The sequence below is a fragment of the Protopterus annectens genome, chromosome 4.part0 (assembly GCF_019279795.1).
Source record: "Protopterus annectens isolate FY-2018-M chromosome 4.part0, PAN1.0, whole genome shotgun sequence".
Lineage (NCBI taxonomy): Eukaryota > Metazoa > Chordata > Ceratodontiformes > Protopteridae > Protopterus > Protopterus annectens.
This window is the reverse complement of record NC_056733.1, coordinates 838769757-838783143: the sequence shown is the minus strand read 5'-3', so window position 1 is coordinate 838783143 and position 13387 is coordinate 838769757. Positions and strand designations below refer to the sequence as shown.

Sequence of the window (13387 nt, the reverse complement as noted above, 5' to 3'; positions counted from 1 at the left end):
ACTCATAACTGAAGCTTGGCTAAAACCCAACATCCAGAATGACAAAATTCTCCCATCAGGGTATAATATGCTAAGGCAGGATAGAACAGGAAGGAAGGGAGGTGGAGTTGCGATATTATTTAAAAATAAACTCAACATAAAACCCCTAGAAACCCCTATACCTACATTTCAAAGTGCTGAAACCTTAGTCTCAACTCTATCTATAAATGACACAAAAAAATCAATATTATCTGCTGTTGCATCCCCCCAGGCAACAATTCTCCCACCATAGAAGAAATCCTGCAATGGATCTCAAACAAACTACCCTAGGAAACCATCTTCCTAGGTGACCTAAACATAGACTGGTTAGCCTGTAACTCCAACAACCCTACAAACCATATCAGTCTCTATGGTTTTACCCGGCTCATTGTGGAACCCACTAGAGTTGACAAAAATTCTCACAAACAATCAATCTTGGACTGGACACTAGTTAATTGCTCAAAACAAAAATATCATACTGGGCATCTACCAGACAGCCTAAGTGACTACCACCCCACATTCCTTCTACGTAAATGAACTAATCTTTCAAACCCCGTACTTTTTAGACACGTTAGAGATGACAGTAAAATAAATACACAAGACCTAAATAATATCCTAAAACAATGCAACTGGGGCCCACTTCATACATTAGGTTTAGACCAAGCAGTCAACTACTTTAACCACACTTTCACTACCATCCTCAATTCAATTGCATCCATTAGAAGAATCAAAATCAAGGCAAACTATGCTCCATGCCTAAGCAAGGAAAGAAGAGTCCTTCTAAAAGCTAGCAATAAATCTTGAAAAGTATGGAAAAGAGATAAGACAAACTTATCCAAACAAAACTGCCAAAAACGAAGAAATCAGGCTAACAAACAAACCAAACTTGATAAACAAAACTATTTCCTCGACAGCCAAAACAAACATAGAAGAGACCCCCAAAAATTCTGGCATGCCATCAACTCCCTACTTAATCCAGGTAAAACATCCACTCCAACTCCCACCACCAACAATAACACTAAAGACCTTGCCTTCCAATTTAACCACCATTTCACTAAAACCATCCTATCTTTATCTTCTCAACTCTCTAAGATCTCACCCACTGACCACACCAAACTCATTGATGTAGAAATTGACAATAAACTACTGATGTTCTGTAGTCCTATCTCGTCTTCATTCTTACGTATGGGTTCGGAGCCGATTCTCGTCTCCAACTTGGCCAATTACAAAGCTCAAAGTCTCTTAGTTGGCTTGTGGCTAGGTAGATATCCCATAGTGCACTAGTACAATCCCCAGATCTCATTTGCCACGTCTACGAGTTCAGAAGTGCTTCTTGCTTGGCCGTGGTTAAGTTCAAAACTTTTTCTTTATTATTCATAATTTACTGATATTTCTTGATATATTTAGCTAGTTATACTTAATATTAGTGATAGTTTTTTCATAGGTAGTGTATAAAAGTGTTTTGCTATTTACTTAGTTTTTGAGAACTTGTTGGCCGTTGGGCCCTTGTTGTTCTCTGTATGGTATCCTGTGTACTAGTTTTCCAATACAGTTAATATTTCCGTAGGTCTCGTTTGTGTTAGGACCTTGTTTTTCACATTTTCATACCTCAATAATTGTGTGCAGTGTTGTTTGCCTTGCCTGCTGCTTAAGATTCTGTTTTTTTCTGGCTTAGCTTCTGCCTCCTTTCAGCTAGGTTTGTTTAAGTTAGAGGATCTAGTCCTCTGTTTTAACTTTGAATTTTTCTAACAGGACTAGGCCCATTTAAGTTAGAGGACCTAGTCCTCTGTTAGTTTTTATTCTCTGTGTGTGTGGTTTGTTAGGGTTAGGCCCATTCAAGTTAGAGGACCTAGTGCTCATTGCGTTTGGTGTGTACCTGTCTTAAGGCGAGGCCCATTTAAATTAGAGGACCTTTTCCTAATTCTTTCTCTTTCTTAGAGCTCTTATAGCCATGTCTAAAGAGTCCAAAGACCATAAACCCTCGGGGTTTAAAAAATGCATTAAGCGCTCTCAAAAGATGTCGATTGCAGATGGCCATAATAATTGCGTTTATTCCCTCGGAGCCATTCACCTGCAGGAAACTTGTTCCTTCTGTCAGTCCTTTTGCTCCAGAGTTCTCCAGGAGTGAAAGAACAAGTTCATTCTGAAAGGTCTCCTCAAGCCTTACTTCGAGGAAGACTTAGCAAGCTCTTCTTCATCCTCAAAGTCCCATTCATCTAGAAAAGAGAAGGTCAAGTTGGCCAAGAGACATTCTCCGGCACCGACTTTTTTTATCTGAACCTCCTCAGAACACATTAAAACTGGATAAAGCTTCTACCTCTTCTGCTCCACTGTCCTTGGAGCTGGTCAAGGTGGTTGATGTTGACACTGCAGTGTCGGCCCCAAGCCTTTCGGAGCCGACTACTTGAAAATTGCATCGGAGCCAGTCCAGAGATCTTTTTCTGATCTCACCAACTTTACGATCTCCCATTTTACAGAGATCCAGGTCACCTACCCTGTCATCCAGATCCTCCAAGAGCCTTTCAGAAGAAGATGTGGAGAGAGTAGTGCTTAGACTCTTGAAGTCATCTGCTTTGCCCAACTTGTTGTTGGCTCCAACCCAGTTGTTCCAGAGCCATCTGAGTCCATTCTCCCTGTTGTAGTTCCTCCTCCAAACCAAGTTGGACCATCAGAGCCAGAGATTTCAGTGCCGCTTGTTGTGAAACTCTCAGTTCCATCTCCCCTTGTGGCTGTCTCGAGCCAAGTTCCACTCTATCACCTTTGGTGCCATCCGTGGTGTTTAGGAGCTGAAGCTCACCAGCTGGCCCCGACAGGGACACTTGGACTAGAACCTCTTCAGTGCCGAGTCTCATTCTCGGTGCATCGGCTAGGGTGAGCTCGAACCCTACATCCATCTCAGAGCTGGTCGCTCCGGAGCCGAGGCCTACCTCTGTTTCCTCAGAATTGGGGCTGTCTTTGGAGCTGGAGAGATCTGCATTTGGGATGATGAGGAGCGTGATGTCTCGGTCATCAGCTCTGCGCAAGGGTACCGATACTCTTCCCCTCAAGCACCGATCTCTGTCTCAGCACCTTCTCTCGCTCTTGGCAGCAGAGACCCACAGCCTTAGGAGCCCCTGTTGGGTGGCTCCCAGTCTTCTGCGACCTCCCCAGAATACCCTTCTGAGGAGCCCTCTCGGAAGAGGACATGCAAGAGTAAGCATGTAAAATCCTCGGATGAGTTTATCACCTCAGACGCTGAACTTGATTAGTCAGAAGGGTCCCACAAGTCATCCTCAGATGATGTCTCCTTTGTAGACATTTTAGAGATCCTAAAGCAGAGAGGCTGCTGGCCCACTGTCACCCTTTCTGATGAGGAGTCAGTGTACCTGAAGGCTTTCGGTTCTTAACCTTCAACCTCTTGGGTGTCTCCTCCTTTTGATGAACTCTTGGACCTCATTAGTCAAGAGGTGTGGGAAACTCCTGATGCTGTGGAGCCAATCCCCAGAAGACCCAACAAATTTCTCTCGGCACCAAAAGAGAAAGAATGTTTGACCAAGGGCATGCCTGTAGATGCTATGGTGGTGGCGGTGGCCACTAAGAAGGAACTAGTGGAGACTTCTTCATCTGTCCATCCCCCGAACAAAGAGTCTTGAATGATGGATAGATACGGGAAGTGTATCTTTCTCTTCAGCGGCTTTTACCCTCAGGTCGCTGAACTATCTCACACATTTTAACAGGCTTCAGAGAGATTTCCTCAAAGGGTTAGGAGATACTCTTCAAGGTACATCTACTGAAGGAGTCCCTGAGAAGGTGACTGCTCAGTTGTCCACCTTAAATTCCATTGTGAACTCCTCCATGAGGCTGATCTCCTATGCAGCTGATGTAGTGAGCAGGGCAGCAGGTTCGGGAGTTTCCCTTAGGAGACACTCCTGGATGCACTTATGTAATTTTGTTGAGCCTTTCAAGTCTACCTTTACCAACACCCCCTTTGATGGTTCTTCTCTGTTTGGACCTAAGGTAAAAGATACACTCACCAGGTGCGAAAAAGAAGGGAAAACTCTCTCTGCCATTGAAGTATGTTTTACTGTTCATTCTAGACCATATCCCAAGGGTCAGAGAGGTGGTAAAATGTGGTTCAAGAAGTCCCACAGATTTTTCCGGGATGCACAGGGTGATTCCTCGTTCAGAAGCAGAGGAGCAGGAACTAATGGTAGACATCGCCCTAGAGGCAGGGGGGTCCACAAAACCAGTGTGGCCATGATTCCTTTCAAGGTCGCCCCTATCAGCGCTTCTAATGTGAAGCCTGGATGTGCTTCTCTGGAGCCAGTCGGGAGTCGCTTATCTTTGTATCCAGAAGCCTGGCTAAACATCACCCAAGACATATGGGTACAAAGAATAATCACCAGAGGATACTCCATACCTTTTTTCTTCCACCCCACACTCCCAAGAAGATCCCAGATGTTCCACCCAATCACAGGGATCAAGCAACTGTAGAAGTGCAAAAGTTGCATTCAAAGAGAGTCATCCAAACCGTCCCCTCAGACCAGATAGGATTCGGAACTTAATCCAGATTCTTTTTAGTGCCAAAACTAACAGGGGACAGGATGCCCATATTGGACCTCAGCAAACTAAACAAATCCGTAAAGAAGGCCAAGTTCCAGATGGTGACACTGCAGTCTATATTCCCTCTGTTAGGGAAAGACAATTGGATGTGCTCCATAAACCTCCAAGATGCATACTACTATACACAAATGGACAGACCATTGAGGAGTCATTTACGCTTCCGGCTGGGAGCCAGTCATTAACAATTTCGTGCTCTGCCCTTTGGTCTCACCACAGCTCCCAGGGTGTTCACCAAATACATGGCAGTAGTGACAGCTCACCTGAGACGTCATGGAGTTCAAGTGTTTCTGTACCTGGATGACTGGCTCCTGACCGCCACCACCAGGTACCTACTCCTACAAGCCTGAGATTCAACCATCCAGTTCTGTTCCCAGCTGGGGATTACAATAAATTGGGAAAAGTCTGCCTTATCGCCCTCTCAATTTGTGACTTTTATAGGCGCCGAAATAGACACAGTCGCCATGCTAGCTGTCTTCCTGCAGACAGAATTCAAAACCTCAGACAACAAATTCACAGTTTGCTTCCCCTACGGAAAGTCAAGGCAAAGACAGTGCTGAAACTCTTAGGGACCATGGCTTCTACCATAAATCTAGTCCCACTAGCCAGATTGCATATGCAAATTCTTCAATGGCTTCTATTTTCCCAGTGGTCTCTGCAACTACTCCTCTATCTCACTATATCCTCATAACAGAGTCATGCAAAAAGGACCTTCGTTGGTGGATTCAGCCCGATCAGCTGATGACAGGCACTCCATTCCTCCCTCGCCAACCCATTGCCACTGTGACCACGGATGCCTCACAGATAGGGTGGGGGGGCATTATCTAGGCAAGACTGTCCAAGGCACATGGCAAGATCACGAGGCTCACTTGCATATCATTGTCCTAGAGATGAGAGCAGTGCTTCTAGCATTGCAAGCACATCACAAATTTCTTCCTCTAGGGACAATAGCAATCCAATTGGACAATATGTCAGTGGTATGGTATCTAAACAAACAAGTAGGAACCAGATCTTATCCCCTTTGTCAAGAGGCTCTTTGTGTTTGGAAGTGGGTGATATCTTCCCAATGCTTTCTAGTAGCAACGCATATCCCGGGGACAACCAATGTGATAGCCGACAAGCTCAGCAGGGCAATATTGATGCCTCACGAGTGGTCTTTGAATCAGGAAGTAGCAGAACAGATCTTCCGCAAATGGAGACAGCCTTGCTATGATCTTTTTGCCAGCCCGATCAATGCCAAATGCAGCAGCTATTTCTCACTTATCCCCCCTCCGGGGGAGTCACTGAGAAACACACTTGTTCATGATTGGCCCCTGGGGCTCCTTTATGCATTCCCTCCCTTTCCGCTCATATTCAAAGTGATCCAGAAAGCAAAGTTCTTGGGAAGCAAAATGATTCTCATCACTCCTTACTGACCTCACCAGATTTGGTTCCCCTTTCTCGGGCCTCACCTACTAGATGATCCATGGACTCTGGACCCAGTTCCAGACCTCTTGACACACATGTCAGGCTCCCTTCACCCCTGCCTTCACATCCTTAACTTGGCTGCTCCACTTCCATCCCTAGTCAGGCTTCATGAATTTTCACCTGCTGTGACCCAAATCCTTATGTCTTCACATAAACCTTCCACTAGGAAATTATATACTAGCAAATGGAGAAGATTTTCTATCTGGGCAAAAGAAAAAAATGTAGACCCTTACACAGCATCCATCCCTGTGGTGTTAGACTTTTTGTCTGAACTTTTCCATCAGGGATCAGCTGTTGCCTCAATTAGAGTCCAACTGCTGAGACCTCCCTTTCAGGAACCTGTACCTCCTTGGGATCTAAATTTAATTCTGTCCAAACTAACTTCCCCACCTTTTGACCCCACACATTCGTGTCAACTGAAATTTCTGTCTTGGAAGACTTTGTTTCTAGTAGCTATCACATCAGCTAGATGGGTATCAGAGTTACAAGCACTGTCAATCAAGCCTCCTTGTTTGATTTTCCACAAAGACAGAGTTTCCCTGCGTACAAATCCTTCTTTTATCCCTAAGGTTTGCTCTCAGACTAATTTAAACCAAACTATTGAACTGCCTGTATTTTCCCTAATCTTTCCAACACTGCAGAATACAAATCTCATCAACTTGATGTTCACAGGCAGTTACAGTTCTACCTTCACAGGACTAAGGAACTTAGAAAGTCAGATCAATTGTTCATGTCCGTTTCTGAGTCTAGAACGGGTCTGCCAGTCTCTAAAGTGACTCTATCTAATTGGATTTCTAACTGTATTCCATTTATTTACTCCTCCAATGGAAAGATCCTACCATTCAAGATTAAGGCTCATTCCACAAGATCCCTGTCTACATCTGCTGCCTTTCATGCCAGAGTTCCAATTGACAGTATTTGTGCAGCAGCAACGTGGGCTATCCCTCATACCTTTGTTACTCATTACAAACTGAATTTGACCTCCAGGGGTACAGCCTCCTTTGGTTCCACGGTACTCAGGAGTATATTCCCATGAGCCATCCAAGAAAAGGGTGCTAGGGATGCTGTCCCATATATTAGAATGAAGGCGAGATAGGACTACAGAACATAAAGAAGTTATGTAGTCAACATAACGTTCCATGTTTGTAGTTCATCTCACCCTTCATTCTTACGAACCCACCCACCTACCCCTATCCTGGAAAGATCTGGAGACAGGATAGTATTGCCTTTGGTAGGGTGGAGACCTTTCATTATTGTTATTCTTTCTGGATAGCCTTTTCTATTTTTCTACAGTTAGCAGCAAACAAGATCTGGAGATTGTACTAGTACACTATGGGATTCCTACCTAGCCATAAGACAACTAAGAGACATTGAGCTTTGTATTTGGCTGAGTCGGAGCCGAGAATTGGCTCTGAACCCATATGTAAGAATGAAGGGTGAGATCGACTACAAACATGGAACATTATGGTGAGTACATACCTTCTTTTTTGATGTCCACATATCACAAACAATCAAAAAGGTCCACAAGAAAAAAGGTACACTATACAGAGACAAAAAATTTCTGACAAAGCACGAATTACACCAGCCCAAAAACACCTGCTGTCCACCCTTATGTACACCGCTCCACTCCTTACCCATACAAGAAAACAAGACCTTGAATGACTCGAATCATGTTATAATAAAATCGCCAAATTTTCTAGTAACTCCAGCTTCAAACCCCATCACTGTCAGGCATTACAGGAACTTAAATGGCTAGAACTTCCACAACTAATCAAATACCACCAATTAATACTTGCCTACAATATTGTAAATCATCCCAACAAAACCCCATCCCTAAACCAACTTCTAACCCAGTACACGTCAAGTCGCCCCCTCCACTCTTCTGAAAAATCTCTCCTCTGTATCTCCAAAGCCAATAACTCTGCAGGGAAAGATCTGTTCTCCCACAATATAGCCAAAATCTGGAACAACCTTCCCCCTACTCTGACCTCTGCTACATCAACTACTCTGTTTAAAAACTCTCTCAAAGTGCACCTAATGAATTCCTGGCTATGCTCATGCATCACATAAAACCCCTACCTCATGTAACAACAAATTAACTACCCTAAGGTATTTCTGTTGCTCTTAATAAACTCAGGAATCCCTACTGCAAACCTCCAAATGTATTTTCTATATGCATATTAACCAAGAATTGTTTCTTTCTTTATAAAAAGTGCTTTTGTCTATGATATTTTAATTGTGACTTGCATCAAATGTGTAAACTATATTGTTACTTTTATGGAGTTTTCTCCCTGGGCCTCCGCTGTAAATGGACCTGTGTCCAGTCGGATTATCCCGGTTAACAAATGTAAAATAAAATAAAAATAAATAAAAATTTTCCCTTGAGCCACCCAAGAAAGAAGGTGCTAGGGATGTTGTCCCAACCAGCAATGAATGAAGGCGAGATAGGACAGACTAACATTAAGTAGCTATGTACTCAACATAACGTTTCATGTTTGTTGTCCATCTCGCCTTCATTCTTGCATCCCACCCTCCTTCCCCCACCTTCGCTCCTGGAGGATCGGGTGGGTTTCTGGCAAATTGTTTATTATGTCTCTGAATTCTTTCTTAATCCTTTTGGATATGATGGCTTGTTTAGAGATAATAATTATGTTTTTTTCTGCAAACAAGATCTGGGTAATCCTCCCTGAGCATCATGGGATAGGGTATAGCCACGAGCCGGTGGAAGCTCTTGAGCTTTTAAATAAGGCCGAGTTGGAACCGATTCTCGGTTCCAAACCCAACCAGCAATGAATGAACGCGAGATGGGCAACAAACATGGAACATTATGGTGAGTACATAACTTCTCATTTGCAACTGACAATAAAATTCCATCCATTCCAAATAAACTAATGATTCTGTTAGCTGCTACAACAATGTTAAAATGTATGCATGATAGGGGAATCTCACAGGTTTCTTCCAAGTAAATATTTACAATTTCACATGACTACCAACGAGATGAAATGTTGCCCTTCTCTACCTGTTCCCTAAAACTGCAGCCTTTTGCCACTTTGTGTTGCAATGCCAACATTTGTAAACGCATACCTTTGCACCTCATCATTCCTTTCAGTACAGAATCATTTTTTAAATAAGTGTGACTGAATTTTATTTCCATGCCTAATTCATCATTGTAATCCTGGATTGCTTTGTCATAGACAACCATCTGTTATAAATGTCATAGTTTGTATTGCTTTGTCACACCCTTGCACAAACATATCATAAACGTCAAACTCTTGTGAAAGAAATGTATGCTACATATCAACATGAAACATACTTTATGTTAATTACAAGTGTGAAAGACTGGTAATGCTGAATTTGTACTAAGCACTGTTCACAATGTTATTTTATTACCAGCACAACATCTCAAAATGAACGGATACACTACAATATAATTACAGTAGAAAATACTGTGGGCAGGATTCACGAAGCCTCCGTGTAAGAGTTATAACTCATACACAGAGGCTGCAGTTAAACGGAGTGATGTCAGCATGCTCTGCATATTCATGAGAGCATGCTGAATCACACCTAAGGCTAACACGGTCCATGTAAGACAGTAGGGGGCGTGTCCGTAGGCCGAGCCCTGTAAGCGGACACACCCCCAGAAGAGTAAAAGTGCCCAAAGTAAACACCCACGCCAGAGTCCATGGAAATGTGAAAAAACACAACACAACACATGTCCCCACAGACTACGAACATAAAATGTACAAATGAACATCACATAATTTTTTTTTAAATTGTAAAGATGTTTAACCGTGAGTGCGCTCGTTTGCGCAGCTACAGTTAGCAGTCAGTGGGAAAGCATATAAGAACTAAATATGTAAAGTAAGCCAAGAAGCAATAGCATAGTGGTAGAGATGTTGGCTGAAGAGCAGGCATTCATGGTTCAAGCCCCCACAACACCAATTTTTATTTTTAGCAAAATAAGCACGAAACAAGTCCCTGACAAATATGTACACATAAAATCACATTTTATGTAAAATGTAATGAAATAGCCCATTGATATTGAACAAATGTGAGGTAACAAAACAATAAAAAATGCCAGATGTGCCCATAGCTGAGCTACAGTTTAACAGGGTGAGTGCATCTGCCCGTAGGTGAGCAGTGGTTTAACTGGTGCAAAATGAGTGCCCGTAGCTGAGTAGTGGTTTAACATGCTAAATCTATGTGCCCCTAACTGAGCTGAGCGTAATATGAGTGCTGATAGCCAAATGAGGCTTAAACCAGCGTACCCCATTTGCGCGGAGCTGCGCACCGCGCAAACAAGCTAACCGACGGGCAACGTTGAGCAAGCCGTATCAAAACTGCCTTTACACAGACACACCCCTCAGCTTGTCTAGACAGTCATAAAAAATAAAAAGTAGTGGCCAGGTTCGAACCCAGGATACTATACACCATAGTCAAGGTACTGAACCACTAAGCCATGACAGCAGTACCTAGAAATGCAATAATAGCTAATATATAGGAATGAATACAAACTGGAGCATGACAATGCAGGTTTACTGAAGTTGATACAATTCCAAAATGGCCAATCACAGATATGTGTGGGAAAAACGGACTATATAAGCCCCATAGGCGGGAATACACAGCATAAACGATTGTAGAACTGAACTGCAGCCAAAATGACAGGAGTAGGAGAGGGTAGTTGCTTTCGAGCACAGAGGTGGGGCGTTGAGGAGTCCAGGTACATGGTCTGGCTCCTAGTCCACAATCATGAGGCCCAACTCATGCAGGGCCAGGTCCTCTGGGGAGCATACAGGGCTGAGGCATGGGACCGGTTGGCTCATGATCTCACCAGTGCCACAGGGATTCCAAGGACTGGTGAGCAGGTCCGTCACCACCATGCGGACCTGAAGAGACGCAAGCAGGACCAACTGAACCTTTGGATCCAGGAGGCCCGGCAAATGCCCAACGCCCCACTACTGAGTAAGTTACATTTAATTATGTATGTAAGAAATTAAACTAGCTTATATTATGGAGATGTGTATTCCAATATTACTTCATTTATATTACAGCTGCAGGTGTCCGTTCTGCGAACCACAGAGCCTTTGGCGATAGGCTGGTGCGGTTGCGCCACCAGGCAGGTCAGTAATCCACTACCAGTAACTGTAAAGAAATATAAAAGTATGACAGTCAGCAAAAGAGTGCAGTGTAGTCACTAAGGAATAAAATGTGCAAGTAACAGTGTGAAAGTGTGTGCAAGTATTGCTTGATTACAAAAGTGTGTTGCAGCCTGTAAGCCAAACAGAAAAATGAAAATGTGTGACATAAATTCTGAAATAAAAATGCCCCACCTGTAAGAAAATAGTACACAACCTGCAGCAGGCTGAAAAGTATAGCTGCAGAAGATGATGAAATCACGTGTGAAATATATCCCTGTTGAAATACTGAAACATGACAGAAGTGAGACTGCTGGAAAGGATTGTAATAACTACAGGTAAAACATGTCAATAAAGCCTAGAAGTAAGTACCATCCTGAATAGTAAAATGAAAACAAGTGAGAGAGTGTGAGAAAGTGTCATGAATCCAGCAATACAGTAGTAATAACCCCTAAATAAAGTATACTGCAGTCAGTACAGAATTAAATGCATGTGAGAATCCAAACCAAACAGCGAAATCTGTTCAAAGTGTTGCTGCATCTGGAATGTGTATCCCAAAATCTGGATATGTTGCTCTCAGTCTGCAATATGCAGATAGTATGATTGTCTGATATACCAAACATCCACACTTGTCTACAGCTATATAAAGCAAATGTAGCAGGATGATGTAGCTGAACAAAGCTAGATATGAATGTGTATGAAGAACAATAAAATGTATATTGATGTTGCAGTAACAGTCCTATCACCAAGTTTAAATAGTTATCATATAGGAAACTGTAGTTAGAACAGTAGTGTGTATATATGTGCAGCTATTAGAAATGTACAGGATATGTATTGGTATTTGAAGGTGTTAATATTATTTTCTTCACCCCACCCTATAGCCACATATAACCCATTCCACGTGAAAATGGTATGTGCAATCACAATTAACACCCCTGGACGTTTGTCCTGTTGGGTCATATATATTTGCATGTCTGTTGATGCATCTGCCCTGTTCATACATCCAAACCTGATGGCCTGTTGCCATCAATCAACCCTGCATGTTGTTGGACTGTGTATTGCTGTTCAAATTATGCATGTGTTATGCTCGCTGTTCAATGGTGTGAATATCTGGGTGTTTGGTTAATGGGAATACTAATGCATGCTGTTACAACTAATTGTGAATGGTATTATATGTCACTAACCCAAACTGTCATGACATAATGCAAAACATAGGACGACAGGGAAGGCGGGTTCCAGCGGACCCACCTCTCCCACCTCAGCTGGCGAGTGCACCTGGCACTAGTGCCCAGTCTGGACCCTCCTCCGATGGCCCTGTGCCACCTGCAGGTGGAAGCGCTGCAGGGGATGGGGCTCGCCCCCCCCTCTGCAAGTGTGGCCAGAGGAGAACCACCACTCACCCTCCGTAGCGTCAGGACTGTGGTGCGTAGGGAGATTCAGGACTCTGTTCTCGAGCCCCTACGCCAGCTTGAGGCACGGGTGGCACAACTTATGGGCATGCCTGTTGCCTGGCCTACACAGCCCCCAGCACAGCCCCGTCCTGGGCAGTGAAGGAACAGTGGCAACTGCCTATGGGTGGGGATATCAGTTCCACTGTTGCCATCTGTGGGCTCATGGGCTCTGGATATCCAAACTTCCGTCCCCGTCAATTGTGTAACCCCCCACACGTGTCATACACCACCCCTGTATGCGTCTTGTTTGTCTTGTCTGTTTACCTACCCAACCTACCTCCCCAGCTGTACTGACTTCCTTCACCTGACATACCACTCTCACCTGAAAAAAAAAAAAAAAAAAAAAAGGGCACTCTGTACCCACAAAAAAATTACGCCCCATACATATCTGCCCATTCCGCACATATGTCTGCTGGACTTGGAAACTATCAATTACAATTGGCTGTACAACAAGTATTATTGTTGTCCTGACACCTCTCTCAGGGGTGGAAGGTTTCAAATGTCACACCAAATTACATACATATGCACAGCTGTTGCTGATGAAGAACTGGGCATCTATGGGCCTTACCTACATCCCTCCTGCAAATCCCAAGCTTGTTTCCCTACTGTCTTACCCTCTTTGTGACCCCTTTTTCACCACTTTCCTGTCTCCCCATTTTCATTTCTTTCAAAGAAAATAGCGCGGGTGTGCACCAGAGTAAGCACTGTTAAGCGGTT

The 13387-nt window shown here is 43.6% G+C and overlaps 1 protein-coding gene across 1 annotated transcript in view; it reads right to left on the bottom strand.

Moving 5' to 3' along the window:
- Positions 1 to 13387, bottom strand: part of LOC122799610 (zinc finger protein ZIC 4-like) — a 938695-nt gene that overhangs the window by 789124 nt on the left and 136184 nt on the right. The gene's annotated exons all lie outside the window — the stretch shown is intronic.